The 21235-nt window shown below is 45.9% G+C and overlaps 1 protein-coding gene across 5 annotated transcripts in view; it reads right to left on the reverse strand.

The window, feature by feature from the left end:
• gse1b (Gse1 coiled-coil protein b) overlaps positions 1 to 21235 on the reverse strand; it is a 599837-nt gene that overhangs the window by 279400 nt on the left and 299202 nt on the right. The window lies entirely within an intron of this gene.

Here is a 21235-nt window from a genome sequence, read left to right on the forward strand (position 1 = left end):
GGGGAGCTCGGCCAGTTCTTGCGCTATGAGTGAAGTTTCTTTCCGCTTCCCTCTCCCACCCCCCTACCCCCCATCCCCCGGCCCTGCCTCATCTGTCACCTCTCAGTTGTTCTTGTTTAGTCTGTTGAAGAGTTACTGCAGCCCGATACTTTTGAGTCAGCTCTGCATCATTCAGCCCTTGAATGCTTCCTCCTCCACATCAACACCACCCACACCGATCTCACCCCCTCCTCCCACCGACCCCCTCGACAGCTTCGTACGACTGTGAGAAAATAAGGTTTCGGTTCCCGGCTGGTGTAAGCCGCGGGACTCTGTGGTCATGCTCTCCAGTCCTGGAATTAAAAGGCCGAGGTAGAGAGCGATCTGCCGGGTGCTCTGTGCCCAAGAGGTGACATCTCTCGGCCTTCCCCAGGGCTTGTCCATGTTTCCTGGCATGGCATAGGTTGGCCCTGGATTAGGACCCCTGCCCTTTGTCTTTGGCCAAGTTTTCGGTCACCCGGCCTAAAGACTTCCTTATGAGGCAGGAGTCAAATTTGGTGCGGTAGTCACTCGTGTGAAGCACTTTGCAGCGTTTTATGATGTTAAAATGGCACCCTGTAAATGCAACTGTTGTGTGTGAAAGCTGCAGAGAGGAGGTTATGAGGAGACTATTGAATCCCCTCGGCTTCCCAGGCCACAGTCCAGCCTATAATCCTGCTCTTTTGAACCTACACTTATCCCCGCACACTGTCTTCCTCTTAGCTCCTCAAGTACTAAATGACCTCTGGTGACACAATCAAAGTGACTATTATTGATGTGACGTAGCCCTACTGAGGGGAGAGTGGACTGAGACTGATCTGATCCAACCCTCACATACTTTCCAGAAGAATATGGGGACCAGGATGTTTTTACTAGGCTATATAAAATGGCTATATAAATCTAAAATTGTTGTTGTTTTATCCTCTCCTTCCCTCCCGTTGATCCCCACCCCCCTCCCTCCCCTGGCTCTCACGGCCTAACATGGGGCTAGGCCCCGGATTCTGGGCTCGCTACCTCCCCTTGCTTCCTGATGTGGGTTTTTCAGGTTTCCCCTGCTGTAAAGTGAGCAGCACCCTAACAGTTAAAATAATCCCTGTGCATAAGCAGCTCGTGTAGACACAGGCATTGTTCCACTGTCGCCAAACACCTGCTGAGGTCGGCCCGATTGCCACGAGGCGACTGTTACCGGGTCACGTGGGCTGTGGTTGGGGAGCTCACAAAGGATCCTCCATTAGAAACTCACGGCAGATCTGCTTGACAGATGGTGCAACACACACACACACACACAAACACACACACACACACACACAAACACACACACACACACACACACTGAACAGCAGCATGTGACAAGCAGTTTGGGGGGGAGGCTGCTGCTGCCTCATAAAATCTGGGTGTGAGCATTGGCCCTACAGCAGCCCCTGCCCCACACGCCCCCCCTTTCCCTTCCCCCGCCCACCCCAAACACTCTTATCACCTGAACAGGAATCTCGACTTTGCTCTCTGAACTTCCTCTATCCCCGGCACACAAAGGATGACCAAACACTGCAGTCCTTGGTGCAACGAACATGGACACAATGGGCCAAATGGCCTCTCCTGCACCATAAACCTTTCTCCGCTTCCAATGTGGGCTTTAGGGCATTAACCACTTCAGGGCTGCACTCACATTTCACCATAAAGAATGTCCTGCACCCTCTCTTTCAGTTTTCTCCAATCCTCTCTGCCCAAGGTATTGGAGGTGCAGGCCACCAGGAAACCTCAGGTACCTTGCAATAGGTACTACATTTTTTTTTTCATTCATGGAATGTGGGTGTCACTGACCAGGCCAGCATTTATTGTCCATCCTGAATTGCCTTTGAGAAGGTGGTGGTGAGCTGCCTTCTTGTACCGCTGCAGTCCCTGGGCTGTAGGTACACCCACAGTGCAGTTAGGGAGGGAATTCCAGGGCTTGACCCAGCAACAGTGAAGGAACAGAGATATATATCCATGTCCGGATGGTGACTGGATTGGAGTGGAACTTCCAGGTGGTGGTGTTCCCATCTATCTGTTGCCCTTGTCCTTCTAGATGGTAGAGAACAAAGAGGTAACTTGGCCTAGGCCTCGGGCAACGCTGCTCTGCAATGAACTGCTGACTTGCCCCTCTTCATACAGAGAGATCGGTGGACAAAGCACATTAGCAGAGGGGAAAAATCAAGAGTTGGGTATAGAGTTCCAAGATCTGGTGGGTTGATACCTGGAGAGTGGCATTGTGGTAATATTACTGGATTAGTAATCCAGGGGCCCAGCTTAATGCTCTTTGGACATGGGTTCGAATCTCACCACAACAGGTGGTGGAATTTAAACTCAATTAATAAATCTGGAGTTTAGTCTCAGTGATGGTGACCATGACAGACATCACTGATTGTTGTAAAAACCCATCTGGTTCACTAATGTCCTTAAGGGAGGGATATGTACTGCCCTTACCTGAGCTTCCCACTATGTGACTCCAGACTCACAGCAATGTGGTTGACTCTTAAATATGCTCTGAAATGAGCAAACTGCTCAGTTCAAGGGCAATTAGGGATGGTCAGCATTGCCCACATCCCATGAAAGAATTAAAAAGAAAAAAATTTCACTAACTCATTTCAACCTTGGTGATGACCCATAGAGTAGGCCCGGTGTGGTGCCTTCACCTCAGTTGCCTCAATTTAATAAAAAGCCAAGATGTCAAGGCAGAGACTTGACTTAGTCCTAAACCCCAACCAACACTGCTTGGGACAGAGCCCTGAGCACGCAGCCTGGGTGGCTCCATACTCTCTATTATCTCTTCCTGTCTCCTGGGTGTGAATAGTAATGTGCTATGTTGGGAGCTAACTCTATCCTGCAGCCATGGACAGCCTCACAGTAATGCTGAAGGCGCAAATATTTACCACCCATCACACGTAATGCACAGTTATACCTGCCAGGGCAGTGTCTGGGGTGGGGGAGAGCGGGGCTGAGGGGGAACTACAATTGGGGTCTGGGTCCCGGGCTAGAAAGAGTTCAGCTTCTGATCACGGTCCACCGAGCATGCACAGATGTCGTGCAAGGACATGATCTGTGTTTAATGTGAGGGTTTCCACAGGTGAACAACCGGCCCCGACACCCACTGTTTAAGCTCACATATGATGAAGAATTTCCATTTGTGGCAGGTTACTGGATGGCTATTAGCACCCGTGGAATTATACTCTACAAGTAACTGAATTCAGGAGTGATTATAGGCCTAAACACGAGAGAGGGAGGCAGGTTTTCTATCATAGCTGGAAAAAAACGATAATGAGTATATGACCATTGACTGAATGCTGAATCTTAAATTCTTCCTCCATTTAAAGAACATTGTAAATAAAACTGGACCTGCCAATCCTGACATCTTATTGATTTTGTTAGTGTTTTCCCAGACAGTTAACACCTCTCTTGTGAAACAAGATCTCCTCACATTAATACAACAAACGCTAAGACTAAAACCTTCATCTTTACCCTGGTAATGTCAAAGGACACACACTCTCTCCCACACACATGCACACACACACTCTCTCCTACACACACGCACACGCACGCACACACACACTCTCTCTCACACACACCCACACACGCGCACATGCACACACACGCATACACACTCTCTCTCCCACACACATACACACACACACACACACATACACACTCTCCCACACACACTCTCCCCACTCCCCCCCACCCACATACTCTTCTCTCTCCCACACACACACTCGCTGTCTCACACACACACTCTTCTCCCTCACGCACACACACTCACTATCACACACACGCACACACTCTTCTCTCTCTCCCACACACACACTCTCCTGCACACACACACACACACACACACACTTCTCTCTATCATACACACAAACTCTCTGACATGCACACACTCTCTCTCTCACACACACACACACTGCCACACACTCCCCCCACACACACTCTTCCCCCTCACACACACACACTCGCTGTCACACACACACTCTTCTCTCTCACAGACACACAAACACTCTCCTACACACATACAAACGCACACACTCCCACACACATACAAACACTCTCTCCCACACACACACACTCCCACACACACACTCTCCCACAAACACACACTCTCTCCCCCACACACACTCTTCTCTCTCTCTCTCGCACACACACACTCACACAATCATACTCTCTCTCGCACTCTCTCACATGCATCTTTTGTGTTGAGAGTAATTTATTACCTCACATATTTACAGAGATTAAGATCAAATAGGGACATGGCAAACATGATAAATAACTTCAGCTAACCCGGTTCAACCTCTGAATAACAACAGAATAGCTCCCTTGTCATTCATTCTACTGTACTGGATTCCTGATCCACTCTACAACACCAATGCGCAATTATATAGAGCCTTTAAATAGATAATGTCCCGACGTACTTCAAAGGCCTAATTCAAAAGCATTCAGAAAAATCCAATGCATTATACGGAATTTTACAGCAGAGAAACAGGCCATTTGGCCCAACTGGTCCATGGTATTGTTTATGCTCCACACGAGTCTTCTCCCACTCATACTTCATCTAATCCTATCAACACCTTCCAAACCCACCACCGCTACCATCTAGAAGGACAAGGGCAGCAGATGGGAACACAACTACCTGGAAGTTCCCCTCCAAGCCACTTACCATCCTGACTTGGAAATATATCGCTGTTCCTTCACTGTCGCTGGGTCAAAATCCTGGAACTCCCTTCCTAACAGCACTGTGGGTGTACCTACACCACAGGGACTGCAGCAGTTCAAGAAGGCAGCTCACCACCACCTTCTCAAGGGCAATTAGGGATGGGCAATAAATGCTGGCCCAGCCAGCGACGCCCACATTCTGTGAAAGAATGAAAAAATCTTTCTATTCCTTTCTCCCTCGTGTGTTTATCTAGCTTCCCCTTAAACATATCTCTTCTATTCACCTCCACTATTCCTTATGGAAGCAAAGTCCCACATTCTAAATGCTCTCTAGGGTAAAGAAGTTTCTCCTGAGTTTTTTGTTGGATTTATTAGTGCCTAGTTTTGGACTTGCCCATGATTAGAAACATCGGGCGAGATTTTAAGTGCTGAGGAATGCCTATGTTTGTGAAATGGAAGGGAAGAAGTTCCCTAAGTATGTGCTTCACTGACATCTTGGGGACGATGGCATAGTGGGAATGTCACTGGGCAGGTAATGCAAAGACTCAGGCCCCTGGTCAGGGGACATGGGTTCATATCCCACCACTGTGGAAGTTAAATTCAGTTAATAAATCGGAATTATAAAGCCAGTCTTGCTGATGGTGACCAGGACACCTATCATTGATCTGGTTCACTAATGCCCTTCAGGGAAGGAAATCTACCATCCTTATGTGGTCTGGTGTACATGTGACTCCAGACCCATTTGACTCTTAAGCGCCCTCTGACATGTGCAAGCCACTCAGTTCAAGGGGAATTACGGATGGGCAACAAGTGCTGACCTTGCCAACAACGCCCAAAATCTCATGAAAGAAGAATAATAAAAAAGACATAGAACTAGAGCTTCCTCCATTCTCCTTCTGTTCCAATAAGCATTTGACATTAAAACCTCTTGACTATCACTTGCGGAATGAAGGGCGGAAATACCTTGAAGTGATGGGCGTCACTGTGATTTGGAATGCATTCCCTGCAAGGGTGCTGGAGCTAGATTCAATAGTAACTTTTGGACATGTACTTTATGGTGGACATTGCAGGGCTAGAGGGAAAGAGCAGGGGGAGTGGGACTAATTGGACAGCTCTTTCAAAGAGCTGGCATAAGGCACAAGGGGCTGAATGGCCTCCTTCTTTGCTGTGTCATTCTACGAGTTGCCTTTCTTTCGGTCTGACCTCACACAAGGCCCTTTCACTTTCCTCAGCTCCAGGTCAAAATGCCTCTGTGACCCACAAAGTTGTCTTCAGACTGTGACAGGAATTTCCCTCCTCGCCCACTTCAGCGTCATTTCACTGGTCTGCGTGACAGATCACCAACACATTACTCCCACCAGTCTGACACTCTATACACACAATGAAGGACTAAAATACAATTTGCCCTACTATGTATTAGCAACCACTTTCCTGCCTTAATAATAGCTGGCTAGGTTCACAAGAGGGAAACTCACTGCTGAAAAGAGAAACAGTGAACGAGTGGCTGTTTCTCTCAAAAGCGTTACATTTCCTCAGTCACACACACGCCAGCAGCGACACCTTGGAAGCAGGCAAGCTCAAACCGATCAGTGCTAATGCAGAGGCAGGGTGAAACCCGAGCTCCTGGGTGCCCTTTACTCCCCGAACGGCCAAGAAACCCAGCCCTACACCTCCCCAACCCCCCCACCCCAGGTCTTGGAGGACAGTGGTAGAGTCTCTTACCTGGGTAGGTTTTCATGTCAGAATTTGGCTCCTGAAGGAAGGGTGAGAAGTCGCACACTCCTGCAGGTCAAAGTGAGGGGCCAGGAATGGGTGAGTGGGGGGTCTGAGAAGGGAAGTAAAAACCCACAGCTTTGGCATGCGCAAAGTAAAAAAGGTGCGATCCAGACTCCTTCTAATGCATGTTGGCTGATAGCGTGTTTTGTACTGTTCAAACTTGTCACTAAGAGAACAGTAATGACTCAAGTTTCTGACTCACTGTTGCCTGTGACATTAAGCCAGCTATCGCTATAGAAAGGACACCAAGGTCAACAGTGGTTAACTCGAATTAAAAGCTCCAGTGACAGGGACCATTATTACAGTGTTACACTCCAAGAATTTCTGTTCTAAATTATTATTTTGGTTTTGAAGTAAGTGTTTTCACAGTCGGCACTGGTTTATGCAAATGGAGCTGAGCGCTTCGGGGCTGAAGTTTTGTATTTCCTCACTGGCCGCATTCCTTTTTCCACCTGCTGTTATTGAGCAAGCTCAGATCCAGACACCCACAACCGGCCCAAGCATCTGAAAGATGCACTGCTGTCCCACAGGTGAGGTGGGGGCGCGGGGTCAAACTGCCCCAAACTACTGTCAGTCACAATAATCATTGTTCATTGGATTGGTCCCTGGAATGAGAGGGTTGTCCTATGAGTGAATTGGGTCTCTATTCTCTGGAGTTTTGAAGAATAAGAGGCTATCTCATTGAAACATACAGGACTCTGAAAGGGGGCTTGACACCGAGAGGATTGTTTCCACTGCTCGGGGATACCAAAACACGTCTCAGGATAAGGGGCCGATCATTTAAGACTGAGATGAGGAGAAATGCCTTCACACTAAAGGCTCTGAATCTTTGAGAATTCCCCACCCCAGAAGGAACAGATGCTCCATCGTTGAATATATTTGAGGCTGAGATAGGCAGATTTTTATTCTCTCAGGAAATCAATGGATATAGGGAGTGGGTGGAAAAGTGGATTTGAGACAGGTCAGCCATGATTGTATTGAATGGTGGAGGAGGCTCAAGGGGCCGAATGGTCTACTCCTGCTCCTATTTCTTATGCTCTTATGTTAAAGCTAAGCTCTAAGCCGGGCTGAGGAAATTCAAGTAGACCAGGGACGGTGAACGAAACAAAGGTCTCTTTGGAGAATTTCAGGCAGTAGTATAGCATCCTCATTAGCCAGCCCATATTAGATGGTAGCTCAGGAGGGGCAGCATTTGACTTCTCCGTAATTGGTCTTGGCATTCGTAGGTGGGAGGGTTGAAAGTTCCTGCTTCTAAACACTATCCAGCGACCACGCCAGCCCAGTGCTGGAAAATCCTGGTTTCTGGTGAGCCTGAGACCGATGCATACCACAGTCAAATAGCCTTCCAACCCTCGACTTTCTGACCTGACACTCTGAGCAGCAGTCGGTGAGGTGAGATGCTGGGAGAGCTGCCAGCCCTCATGACGTTGCAGTCCAGAGAGAGTGTGCACCTTCCGGAAAGGGGGGAGAACAGAATGGAGTGGAGGGTTGTTGAGATTGGGAATATCATCAAGCCAGTCTCCAACTAAGAACTTGGCAGCTTTTAAATTGTAGGCAAATAGTAAATTTGAAATTTATGAGGCAAGTGACAGATTGTAGAACCTTTCAAATCTTTGGTTCCCAATCCTTCAAAGTCTTGATTTTTATCATTTCCATTCGCGTTTTCAAATCCTCTATGGCTTTGCCTGCTAAACCTCAGCCTACAACCCTCCCAGATTTCCGCGCTCCTCCAATCCTGGCCTCTCGCGCATCCCTCATTTTTTTTTTTGCTCCACCATTGGCTGCCGTGTCTTCAGTTGCCCAGGCGCTAAGCTCTGGAATTCCCTTCCTAATCCTCTCCATCTTCCTCTCCTTCCTTAAAACCTAAGCTCTTTGCCAGAGCTTTTGTTTATTTGCCCTAATATCTCCTTATGGGGGTTCGATGTCAAATTTTGTTTGATAGCGGTCTTGCGAAACACCTTGGGAGTGTTTAACTAAGTGAAAGGTGCTATATAAATGAAAGTTGTCATTATATTGTGTTGCGTACTGCATTACTTAAAATTGGGTTACGTCTTAACGTTAAAATTGACAGACTGTGACAGACGGATGGGGGGGTGGGGGGAGGGGGTGTGCGGTGCACTGATATAAAAGAAAAATTGCTCATAAAGTATCCTAGACTAAAGCTCATCAACGTTCCTGCAACAAAACACGATCATAACACAAACAGCACCAGAGGAATCCACTGGCAGAATCAGACTTACAAACAGTGAACTGGAGAGATGACAGATTCGGAAAGTTTCGAGTGCTGCGTAGTGAAATTACTTACAGCTCTGCTTCGAGAGCCTTTCAGTTTGGCCTAGTTAAGTAGGACTCAGCACTTGTGTTTTTACAAAGCAGTTTCTGTAGTGCAGTTGCACAGCTGTCAACCCTGCCTCACCTCTGCTGCCTATCTACATAAACTGCATTTAACCCCAGATATGTCAGGGTATTAAACTCCCCGGGCCTGACCTAAAGAAGGTCAACAATAAAAAGTAGCTATTAATTCACAATAGCTTCACAAAATACATATGTGGGAAGGAATACGTAAAAGTACAACAGCTTTACTAAATGTCTTGTTCAATTTTAAAACTCTCATCCTCGTATTCAAATACCTCCACCTCTCCCCATTGCTAACCTTCTCTCACCCCAATTCTCCAAGAGAGCTCTGTGTTCTCTAACTCTGGCATCTTGTGCAACCCCCACTTCCTCTGGCTCACAGCTGCTGGCTGTAATAGCCATCTATCTTCAGCCGTCTAGGGTCTCATGCTCTGGAATTCCTCCCCTACGCCTTGCCACCTCTCGCCTCCTTTTAAAGCCCTGCGTCAACAAACAACCTATCATAATGTCTCCTTCTTTGGTTCAGCGTCAAAGTTCGCACGGTTACGTTCTCGTAAAGCAGTGTGAGCCAGCTCACGACGACGAAGACGCTACATAAATGCAAGTTGTTATTGTAACAGCTTCATAAATGTACTTTCTTGACAATTGCAACAGAAATAAATAAAAGCAGCTTTACTTGTGCTTTCGAATGCAAGAGAATGTTCCAGGCAGGAAGGAGTTAATGAAGATTTATTGCTGAATGCATTACCGACAGTGCTGAGGTATTAATGTGTATTGGTGTTTTTCAAGCACTGTCAATGGACAGCTGGATCCAATTTTTCTCAGCTAACTAATTGTGCTTTTATCAGGATTCAAACCTACCAATTTATTCCGTGCAGAAGGAATTTTATTCAACGCTAGATACAATAGGCCCACTCTCTCTTGAGCTGTTTTGGAGAACGCTATGAAGAAGGTTATAGCGAGCAGCTATGAAGAGGGAGCTTTTTGAAAGAGTTTTTATTAATACGGGGAGCCGTGATCAATGTGCGCTATATCAGACGTTAGGGCACTCCAGAGACTCTGCCTGCGAGAGACTGCTGGACAGACAGGTCAGGGATTGTAACCCTCCTGACAGCAAGTGACTTCAAGAACACAGAATCATGCTCTAATCAACTGTAGATTACTGCTCAATAAAGCTGCAGTAAAGAAGTCACAACCTTTACTCATGTCATGTGAACAACACGGCCCATCTGGAAGATAGAGAACCACTGACAGTTGCTGTCTGTATCGATACAAGAACTGACTGAAAGCAGAAACAAAGGCTGCCTTCCCGCCCACCCCCAGAGCAAGTCAATCCAGCAGGAACAGAGAAACATAGGAATATAGAGACAGGGGAAGGCCATTCAGCCCCTCGAGCATGTTCTGCTATTGAATATGTGACCCAACTCCACACAGCCACCTTTCCCCCATATCCCTTCATACCTTTGGTAAACAAAAATCTTATCAATCTCGGTTTTAAAATTAGCAATTGTTCTAACATCAATTGCCATTTGTGGAAGACAGTTTCAAACCCCTACTAACCTTTGTGTGAAGAAGTTTTTCCTAATTTAACTCCCGAAATGTCTGGCTCAACTTATTAGACTTTGGCCTCTAGTCCTAGACTCTCCGACCACCAGGAATAGTTTCTCCAAACCTACCCTAATAGCTTTCCCTTAATATCTTAAAAACGTCAATCAAATCGCCCCCTTAACCTTCTAAATTCCAGGGAATACAACCTAGTTTGTGTAATCTCTCCTTGTAATTTTAGGCTTGGAGTCCAGGTATCGTTCTGGTAAATCTACGCTCCACTTCCTCAAAGGCCAATATAGCCTTCCTAAAGTGTGGTGCCCAGAACTGCTCACAGTGCCCCAGGTGAGGTCAAGAAACCAAGGAATTCCCGGTTCCACCAATCAGCACGGATATGATGGGCCAAGTGGCCTCCCTCTGTGCTGCATCATTTTACAATCTCACCCAGGGGTCAACAGGAATGGAAAAATCATGTTGGACTCGAAACATTAACTCTGTTTCTCTCTCCACAGATGCTGCCAGACCTGCTGAGATTTTCCAGCACTTTCTGTTTTTATTTCAGATCTCCAGCATCCGCAGTATTTTGCTTTTATATATAAACACAATCCTCTACTGGAGAAAGGAAGGTTATATATAAACACAGACCCTACTGGAGAATGGAATGTTATATATAAACACAGTCTCCTACTGGAGAATACAAGGTTATATATAAACATAGTCCCCTATTGAGAACAGAAGGTTATGTATGTCGTGAAGTTATTAGTGTATATAATATTATTGGAAAATATTCTTCCTTTAAAATAGAGGTTTAGTCTGCGGGTGTGTCTTAATTGGATTAAAGCCAGCTAGTCTGGGCGCTTTGATGTGTAGCGGCTTTGATATGTAAGAGAGACAGCGTACATTTGCATTTTTTGAATAGAGCATTCAAGAAGCGGGGTGAAAACTGACACCTATCTAGCAGAACAAAAACAGAAACAGAAATACCTGGAAAAACTCAGCAGGTCTGGCAGCATCGGCGGAGAAGAGCAAAGTTGACGTTTCATGACCCTTCAACAGAACTAAGTAAAAATAGGAAAGGGGTGAAATATAAGCTGGTTTAAGTAGGGGGGAGGGGGGTGGTGTTGGGACAAGAAGCCAGTGATAGGTGGAGATAACCAAAAGATGTCACAGACAAAAGGACAAAGAGGTGTTGAAGGTGGTGATATTATCTAAAGGAATGTGCTAATTAAGGGTAGAAAGCAGGACAAACAAGGTACAGATAGCTCTAGTGGGGGTGAGGTAGGGTGAAGGAATACTAAAAAGGCTAAAAGGTAGAGATAAAACAATGGTTGGAAATACATTTAAAAATAATGGAAATAGGTGGGAAAAGAAAAATCTATATAAATTATGTAAACAATATGTAAACACAGTCACCTACTGGAGTACAGAAGATTATATATAAACACAGTCCCCTATTGAGAACAAAGGGTCATATATAAACACAGTACCCTATTGAGAACAAACGGTTATATATAAACACAGTCCCCTACTGGAAAACAGAAGGTTATATATAAACACAGCCCCCTATTGAGAACAAACGGTTATATATAAACACAGTCCCCTACTGGAGAACAGAAGGTTATATATAAACACAGTCCCCTATTGAGAACAAACGGTTATATATAAACACAGTCCCCTGCTGGAGAACACAAGGTTATATATAAACACGGCCCCCTGTTGAGAACAAAAGGTTATATATAAACACAGCCCCCTATTGAGAACAAACGGTTATATATAAACACAGTCCCCTACTGGAGAACAGAAGGTTATATATAAACACAGCCCCCTATTGAGAACAAACGGTTATATATAAACACAGTCCCCTCCTGAGAACAAACGGTTATATATAAACACAGTCCCCTCCTGAGAACAAACGGTTATATATAAACACAGTCCCCTACTGGAGAACAAAAGGTTATATATAAACACAGTCCCCTATTGAGAACAAACGGTTGCACATAAACACAGTCCCCTACTGGAGAACAAAAGGTTATATATAAACACAGCCCCCTATTGAGAACAAACGGTTGTATATAAACACTGTCCCCTCCTGAGAACAAATGGTTATATATAAACACAGTCCCCTATTGAGAACAAACGGTTCTACATAAACACTGTCCCCTACTGGAGAACAGAAGGTTATATATAAACACAGCCCCCTATTGAGAACAAACGGTTATACATAAACGCAGTCCCCTGCTGAGAACAGAATTTTGTGTAAAAACACAGCAGGCTCTTGAACAACTGAAGGTTACATACAAACACAGCAGAATATTTCAAGTCCATAAAGACAGCACACAACTAGGGAACCTAAGAAATGCAAGTTATTTGCCTTGGGCCAGTTTACTTCGTGCAGTATCTAAAAAGTAGCTTGGTGTTTTATTTTGCCATGGTGAAGGGTGGAGGGAAGAGGCTAAACATGTGTGCAACCGGTAATAGCCCACTGACTGTAAAGGAAAGACCACTACAGGCCTGACAGCTGGCTTGTTATTTCAAACACTACCTCAGGAACACACAGAGCACCAACTTAAGTACAGGTTATCCCTCTTGGTGCTTGATAAAGGATCTCCCCAACCCGAGTGGGTCCTTTAAATGAAGCAATGTGTTTTTCACCCTACAGCTCAGAGCCTGAGATCGGGTGGGTTCAGTTAAAGAGCCCACCCCTGCTGCACTGCAACAGGGGCAAGACCCCCAAAGCTGGGGAGTGGAAGCGGCCAGTGGAGGGGGAACCAGGAAAGAAACCAGTTTTCTATGCTGACATGACCAAAATTCAGACATGTTACACATTGCTCTCAGAAACATCAACGTTCCCCCGCCCCCGACCCTGTACAAGAGACAGCAAGCAAGCTGGCTTTTGGCCAAAGCCACTGTCTCCTCTTTAATTTTGTTTTCCTGGAGCTATGACTCTCTCCTTGACTCCTAAAAAGGAATGTTGGTAAAAAGAGAAGACTTTATCAGGAAATCCTGCAGACTTCATCAAACACAAATGCTTTACAGCACACACCAGGATAGATTTTAACAGGGGAATGGGAGTACAGCACAGTTACTGCCAACATTCTCCCAGAGATTCCTGACACTTCCCTGTGGGATTGTTTGAACACCCTCCTCCTACCCTTCTAGTTCCAACTCCGATTTGAACTCCCTCCTCCTTAAAGTTGCCTCATTTTCCAGTTCTGTTCCAATGCACAGCTGAACTTACAAGTCTACCGTGCCAAATTTCTGCTTCAGTGTTAGCAACAGGCCTGAGGGATCGGTCGTTCCCCTGAAATGCTGCTACATGTCACATATTGGGGAATATATCCCTTATGTTTCCTTCAAAATGACAGATCTGCAGTGCTTTAGGGGGTCAGCCATATGGCTCAGTCAGTATCCACAAACACAGAAGGTTGTGGGTTCAAGGCCAACTCCAGACACTTCAACACAAAAATCTAGGCTGACACTCCAGGGCAGTACTAAGGGACTGCTGCACTGCCAGAGGTGCTGCTGGGTCCCATCTGCCCTCCCTGGCGCATTTATATATATATATATACATAAAAAATCCCATGGCCATTATTTCAAAGAACAGCAAAGGGATTCTCCCTGGTGGCCTGGCCAATATTTATCCCTCAAACAGTATCATCCAAAAAAAAAACACCCAGATTACTTGATCAGTACCTCAAGATTTTTTGAGGGAATTTGCTGTGTGAAAATTGCCTGCCACATTTCCTCCTTTACAACACTGCAACATTATTATGTGAAAAGGAAGAATGTGAAGGGTCACGGGGAGAAGGTGAGGACGCGGCACTACTCTAGGTGCGTTGCTCATTCAGAGAACCAGCACAAACATGACGGGCCAAATGGCCTCCTTCTGCGCTGTAACATTTCTGTGATTCTGTGACCAGTGACGACACTTCAAAAACGATATCATTGGCTGTAAAGCGCTTTGGAACACCCTGAGTTTGCGGAAGTTGCTATATAAATGCAAGTTATTTCGAGGGATAGCTGAAAACTCATGTCCTTCATATTTTTTTCCAGACAAGTCTTCAATGGAGTTAGGTCGCAGGGTGGGCATGGTCTCACTGAATGGAGGAACAGACTCGAGGAGCTAAATGGCCTCCTCCTGTTCCTATAAAAGGAATCCTAACCCCATCCTAATTTCTTTGCTGCACAGCAGGCTTTCATTTAGGGCTCTCCCCTGCTAAAGACAGAGGACCGTGCCGCCGTGGTTACTCTGACACAGGAAAACGTCCTGATTCGAGTCGCCTCTGTAGGAAATTACAACGGGGGTGTTGGGTATTTAACCTTGGGGTGCACCACAGTCGAGCATGAACCTGCCCTCAGCAAAGACTGCCAGGGACTTGCCAGTGGGGCTGGAAGAACAATGATGGTGCATAACTTCATGCCTCAAAAAAATCCCCCAAACACGTTCCCAGGGCTCCATGAGGTTGGGAAGTCCATGAAATTTATCAGTATCTACGACAATCAATGTAAAACATGAATTTCACTTTGTATGCCCATTCCCCCACCACCATCCATCCACACCACGACAGCACAAGAAATGCAGCCTATGAAAACAAAAACAGACAGAACAACTTTTAATTATATAGTGCCTGTAACGTAATAAAACACCCCAAGGCGCTTCAAGTCTAATACCAAACCAGATAAAAAACTTGAGGGGGCTTGAGGCAATTCCAACCTGATGGCCGCCAATGAAAACTGTGGATGTTCAAGAGGCCAGAATTAGGAAGGTGCAAATATCTATGAGGGTTGTGCGTTTTTTTTATTCATTCATGGGACGTGGGCATTGCTGGCTAGGCCAAGTAAGGACAGCAAATTTCCTTCCCTGAAAGACATTAGCAAACCAGATTGGTTTTTATGACAACTGAATTCACATTTCATCATCTGCCATGGTGGGATTTGAACCCAGGTCCCCAGAGCATTACCCTGGGTCTCTAGGATACTAGTCCAGTGACTATACCACTATGCCACATGGAGGAATTTGAAAAGCAAGGACGAGAATTTTAAAATCAAGGTGCTGTTTGACCAGGAGCCAGCGTTGGTCAGCAAGTATAGGAATGATAGGCGAACATGACTTAGTGAGATTAAGGACATGGAGGGCTGAGTTTTGGATGACCTCAGGTTTACAGAGGGTAGTGTGTGGGCAGCCAGCCAGCATGTGTTTGAATAGTCAGATCCAAATACGTTGCAAGCAATCTGGTTCGACTTCAGACTGTTGACCAGGAGATGGAGGGAATCAGTGGCATAGGAATGGAGTCTGTATCAAGGATTGAAGACAATGGCTTTGGTCTTCCCAATATTTAACTGGAGGAAATTTCCACTCAACCAGTACTAGATGTCGGACAAGCAGTCTGATAATTTAAACCTGTCAAGAGAGGTGGTGGTGAGCGAGAGCTGGGTGTCATCAGTATACACGTGGAAACTGACATTGTGTTTTCAAATGACATTGCCTAGGGGAAGCATGTAGATGAGTCACCAGAGGTAACAGTGCAGGACCTGGAAGAGAAACCTTTGTAGGTGATTCTCTGGCTAGAAAAGAATGGAACCAAGCAACTGCAGTCCCACCCAGTTGGATGTCAGTGGAGAGTTGTCAGAAGAGGATGGTGTGATCAACCATGTCAAAGGCTGCAGACAGTTCGAGAAGGATGAGGAGAGATGGTTTACTTTTGTCACAGTCATGGAAGATGACATTTGTGACTGTAAAAATATAACCCCCTCCCTTAGGGAAGGAGTAGGAAAGCTCACTAAGTTCAGAAGATACGAAGCGACTTGATTGAAACATATAAGATCCTGAGGGGTCTTGACAAGGTGGATGTGGAGAGGATGTTTCCTCTTGTGGGAGAATTTAGAATGAGGAGCCACTGTTTAAAAATAAGAGGTTGCCCATTTAAGACAAAAGATAAGGAGAAATTTGTATCTCCCAGAGGGTTGTGAGTCTTTGGAATTCTTCCTCAAAAGATGGTGGAAGCAGAGTCTTTGAATATTTTTAAGGTAGAGCTAGATAGGTTCTTGATAAACAAGATGGTACGGAATGGGACCAATATCCTTGCGGGGAGGTTTGCTAGTGCTGTTGGGGAGGGTTTAAATTAACTTGGCAGGGGGATGGGATCCTGAGAGAACGTTCAGCAGGGGGAGATGCACAACCAAAATTAGAAGGGAGAGCAAGTGAGTCTGGAAGGCATAGAAATTATAGGCCAGTTAAGGCACAAGGGAGTTTGGCAAGGTTGGGTGGTATTTATTTTAATGCAAGGGGTCTAACGAAAAAGGCTGATGAGTTGAGGGCACAAATTAACACATGGAAGTATGGTGTCATTGCTGTCACAGAGACATGGTTGAGAGAGGGGCAGGATTGGCAGCTCAAAATTCCAAGATATATGGTCTTCAGGCAAGACAGGGAAGGAGATAAAAGATGAGGGGGTATCACGATATTGATCAAGGAATCAATTACAGCAGTAAGGAGGGATGACATCTTAGAAGGCTTCTCAAATGAAGCCATATGGGTAAAACTGAAAAACAAAAAAGGAGCAATCACATTGCTGGGAGTGAACTATAGGCCCCCAAACAGTCAGAGAGAAATAGAAGAGCAGATATGCAGGCAAATTTCAGAGAAGTGTAAAAATAATAGGGTAGTAAGAGTGGGGGATTTCCCCAACATTAATTGGGTTAGTCATAGTGTGGTAGGTTTAGAGGGAGAGGAATTCTTAAAATGCATCCAGGAGAGCTTTTTAAGCCAGTACGTAGAATGTCCTACAAGAGAGGGGGCGGTCCTGGACTTAATTTTAGGGAATGAAGCCGGGCAAGTGGTAGAGGCATCAGTGGGGGAACATTTCGCAGATAGTGAGCATAACTCCATCAGGTTCCAGGTTGTTATGGAAAAGGACAAGGATGGGCCATAAATCAGAGTTCTAAATTGGGGGAAGGCCGATTTTAATAAGATCAGACATGATTTGGCCAGAGTGGAATGGGAGCAGCTACTTTTAGGTAAATCTGCGTCAGAGCAGTGGGACTCATTCGAAAGAGGGAGAGTACAGGGCTAACATATTCCAGTAAAGACAAAGGGTGGGACCAACAAATCCAGGGAACCCTGGATGTTGAGGGATATACAGGATTGGATAAAGAGAAAAAGGGAGGCTTATGGCAGATACCGAGGGCTCAAAACAGCGGAAGCCCTAGAGGAGTATAGAATGTGTAGGGGGAAACTTGAAAAGGAAATTAGGAGAGCAAAAAGGGGGCATGAAGAAACATTGGCAGGTGAAATAAAGGAAAATCCAAAGCAATTTTACAAGTACATTAAGAGTAAGAGGATAACTAGGGAAAGAGTAGAACCCATTAAGGACCATAGTGGTAATTTGTGTGTGGAGCCGGAAGACGTAGGTAGGGTTCTACGTGAATACTTTGTGTCGATGTTCACAAGTGAGATGGACGACTTGGGTATGGAAATCAGGCAGAAGGTCTGTGATATAATTAAAGAAATTAGCATAGAAAGGGAGGAGGTTCTAAGTGGCCTGGCAGGCTTAAAAGTAGATAAATCTCTAGGCCTGGATGAAATGTATCCCAGACTGTTGAGTGAGGCAAGGGAGGAGATAGCAGGGGCGCTGGCAATAATTTTCAATACCTCTCTGGCCACAGGAGAGGTGCCAGAGTGTTAAAATGGCAATCACCTTGTTAAAACCATCCTCTGCTACCAGGTTACTCACAATAAGCTACTAGGAAGCTACTAAGAAGCTAGTAGCACTGAGGAGTTGTCTTGAAAATAAACCAGCTTTAGCCAAAAGACCAGCCTGGATTAATTCTTCTACCACAGCCTTTTATTGTGAGTAACACAGAGGACTGAAGGACAGCCAGTGTAGCACCGTTATTCAAGAAGGGAGGAAGGGGTAAACCAGGGAACCACAGGCCAGTCAGTCTAACCTCAGTGGTGGGGAAACTATTGGAAGCAATTCTGAGGGACCAGAATTAATCTACACTTGGAGAGGCAGGGATTAATCAAGGACAGTCAGCATGGTTTTGTTAAGGGGAGGTCATGTCTGACCAATTTGATTGAATTTTTTGAAGAGGTGGCCAGGTGTGTAGATGAGGGCAATGTATTTGACGTGGTCTACTTGGACTTCAGCAAGGCTTTTGATAAGGTCCCACATGGGAGACTGATAATGAAGGTAAGAGCCCATGGGATCCAAGGCAATTTGGCAAATTGGATCCAGAATTGGCTGAGTGGCAGGAAGCAGAGGGTGATGGTCGAGGTGTGTTTTTGTGACTGGATGCCTGTGTCCAGTCGGGTTCCACAGGGATCGGTGTTGGGTCCCTTGCTGTTTGTGGCATATATAAACGATTTAGACTTGAATGTAGGAGGGTTGATCATTAAGTTCGTGGATGACACGAAAATTGGTGGGGTGGTAAATAGTGAGGAGGATAACCTTAGATTACAGGAGGATATAGATGGGCTGGGCAGATGGGCTGATCAGTGACAAATGGAATTTAATCCAGATAACTGTGAGGTGATGCACTTGGGCAGGACAAACAAGGCATGGGAACACATGATGAATGGTAGGACCCTGGGAAGTACCGAGGATCAGAGGGACCTTGGTGTGCATGTCCACCAGTCCCTTAAGGTAGCGGGACAGATAGATAAGGTGGTTAAGAAGGCATATGGGATACTTGCCTTTATTAGCCGAGGCATAGAATATAAGAGCAGGGAGGTTATGCTGGAACTGTATAAAACGCTGGTTAGGCCACAGTTAGAGTGCTGTGTGCAGTTCTGGAATCCGCATTATAGGAAGGATGTGATTGCACTAGAGAGAGTGCAGGGGAGATTTACCAGGATGTTGCCTGAGCTGGAGAGTTTTAGTTATGAGGAGAGATTGGATAGACTGGGGTTATTTTCCCTGGGGCAGAGGAGATTGAGGGGGAACATGATTGAGGTGTATAAAATTATGAGGGGCATAGATAGGGTAGACAGGAAGGAACTTTTCCCCTTGGTGGAGGGATCAATAACCAGGGGGCATAGATTTAAGGTAAGGGGCAGGAGGTTTAGAGGGGATGTGAGGAAGAATGTTTTCACCCAGAGGGTGGTGGGAGTCTGGAACTCGTTGCCTGAAAGGGTGATAGAGGCAGAAACCCTCATAACATTTAAGAAATATTTGGGTGTGCACTTGCGATACCGTGGCATACAAGGCTATGGGCCTAGTGCTGGAAAATGGGAGTAGGATAGTTAGGTACTTGTTTGACCGGCGCAGACTCGATGGGCTGAAGGGCTTTTTTCTGTGCTATAGACCTCTATGACTCTATGAAAGGTTATCGGGGGTAGGTGGGTAGGTGGAGTTGAGGTTACAATCAGATCAGCCATGATGTTATTGAATGGTGGAGCAGGCTCAATGGGCCGAGTGGCCTATTCCTGCTCCTAATTTGTATGTTTGTATGTTTGTATTTTAGCCCTCTCTTTCCCAGGGGTGGTTCAGCCTGAGTTGAGAATTACTCACTTACAAAGGAACTGTTCTGTATGGGTCAGTTGAATACTGGGTGGGACATTTAACAAAGCACCCAGTATTCATTCTCACGGGTGTGCAGTTCTGTTCTTTCTGCTTCATCTCACAGCCCTGTGACTCTGGGAGATCTGTGAACTCTTCTAATTCTGGCCCCTTGCACACCTAGCTCCCTATAATCGTTACACCATTGGCGGCTGTGTCTTCAGTGGCCTGGACCCTAAACTCTGGGATTCCCTCCCTAGGCCTCTTTATTTCTCTCTCCTCCTTCAAGATGCTCCTTAAAAACCAGCCCTTTGACCAAACATTTGGTCCTGTCCTCATGTCTCTTTAAGTGACCCCAGTGCCAAATTTTGTTTGAAAATGCTCCTGTGGAACATCCTGGGACGTTACTGATGTTGCTTGAACAGCTGCCTGATACCTCAGTCCCCATCTGACAGTCCTATCATTCTCTGTCGAGTTACATCAGGGAAATGGTTTTGCTCTTTCACTTGTGCTCTGGCTGCACAGCAGTGAATGAGACCTGAGCTTCATGGCCATCAATATATTGATGCTGTGTCAAAGTATAGGTTTTCTCACTGGGCAGAAATGAACGTTGGGAAACGGCGCAGTAACTTCCCCGCTGTGCTCACACGACCACAGTGACAGATTCAATCTGGAGTCAACCCATCCCAGATAGTGGGCAAGCTTTCATTCGGAGAGTATCCAAACGCTGCCAGGGCTCACACCAAACTTTACCTTTCACAGTTCACAAACTCTGCACGGAGATCAGTCTGCAAAAAAAAAACATTCCTCCTCTCACAAACCTATCACTGCGCATCAGAATGATCATGTTTCCAATCGTCACCGTAATAGGGAAAACGATAACAGGACTGATATTTCGGCACCCACTGTCAAACTAGGATTCGCTCTGACGTGGACAGTGCTACACAGAAAACCTACTTCCCCCTCACCCTCTCCCAGATTGCTGCTGCCTGGCATTCTGGTCAAAAGGAACATATCCTCAAAAATGACTGGACTCCCACAACGGCAGGGACAAATCGGAGTGCACTCTAACCAATGCCAATCTGATTGGTAGATGGGGTGGTTGCTTCAGTTCAGCAGCGTTCACACCCAGAGCTGCTTGACGGGGGCAGATTGCACTAGGAGTCAGAGCTGTTCGGGTTATCTACTCCGTGCAGCTCCCACAGAAAGTTGCCAGCGCAGCTCAGTCACAATGAAAATACCAACATGGTGAAGCAGAACACCGCTCATCCCATCACACTCATTAGCACCTTTGTCGCTGTATGGGACTTAGTGGGACGGGGATGTGAAAGTGAAATTATTTTATTGGGGAATGCTGGGTA

Source organism: Cetorhinus maximus, chromosome 6 (assembly GCF_964194155.1).
Source record: "Cetorhinus maximus chromosome 6, sCetMax3.hap1.1, whole genome shotgun sequence".
Lineage (NCBI taxonomy): Eukaryota > Metazoa > Chordata > Chondrichthyes > Lamniformes > Cetorhinidae > Cetorhinus > Cetorhinus maximus.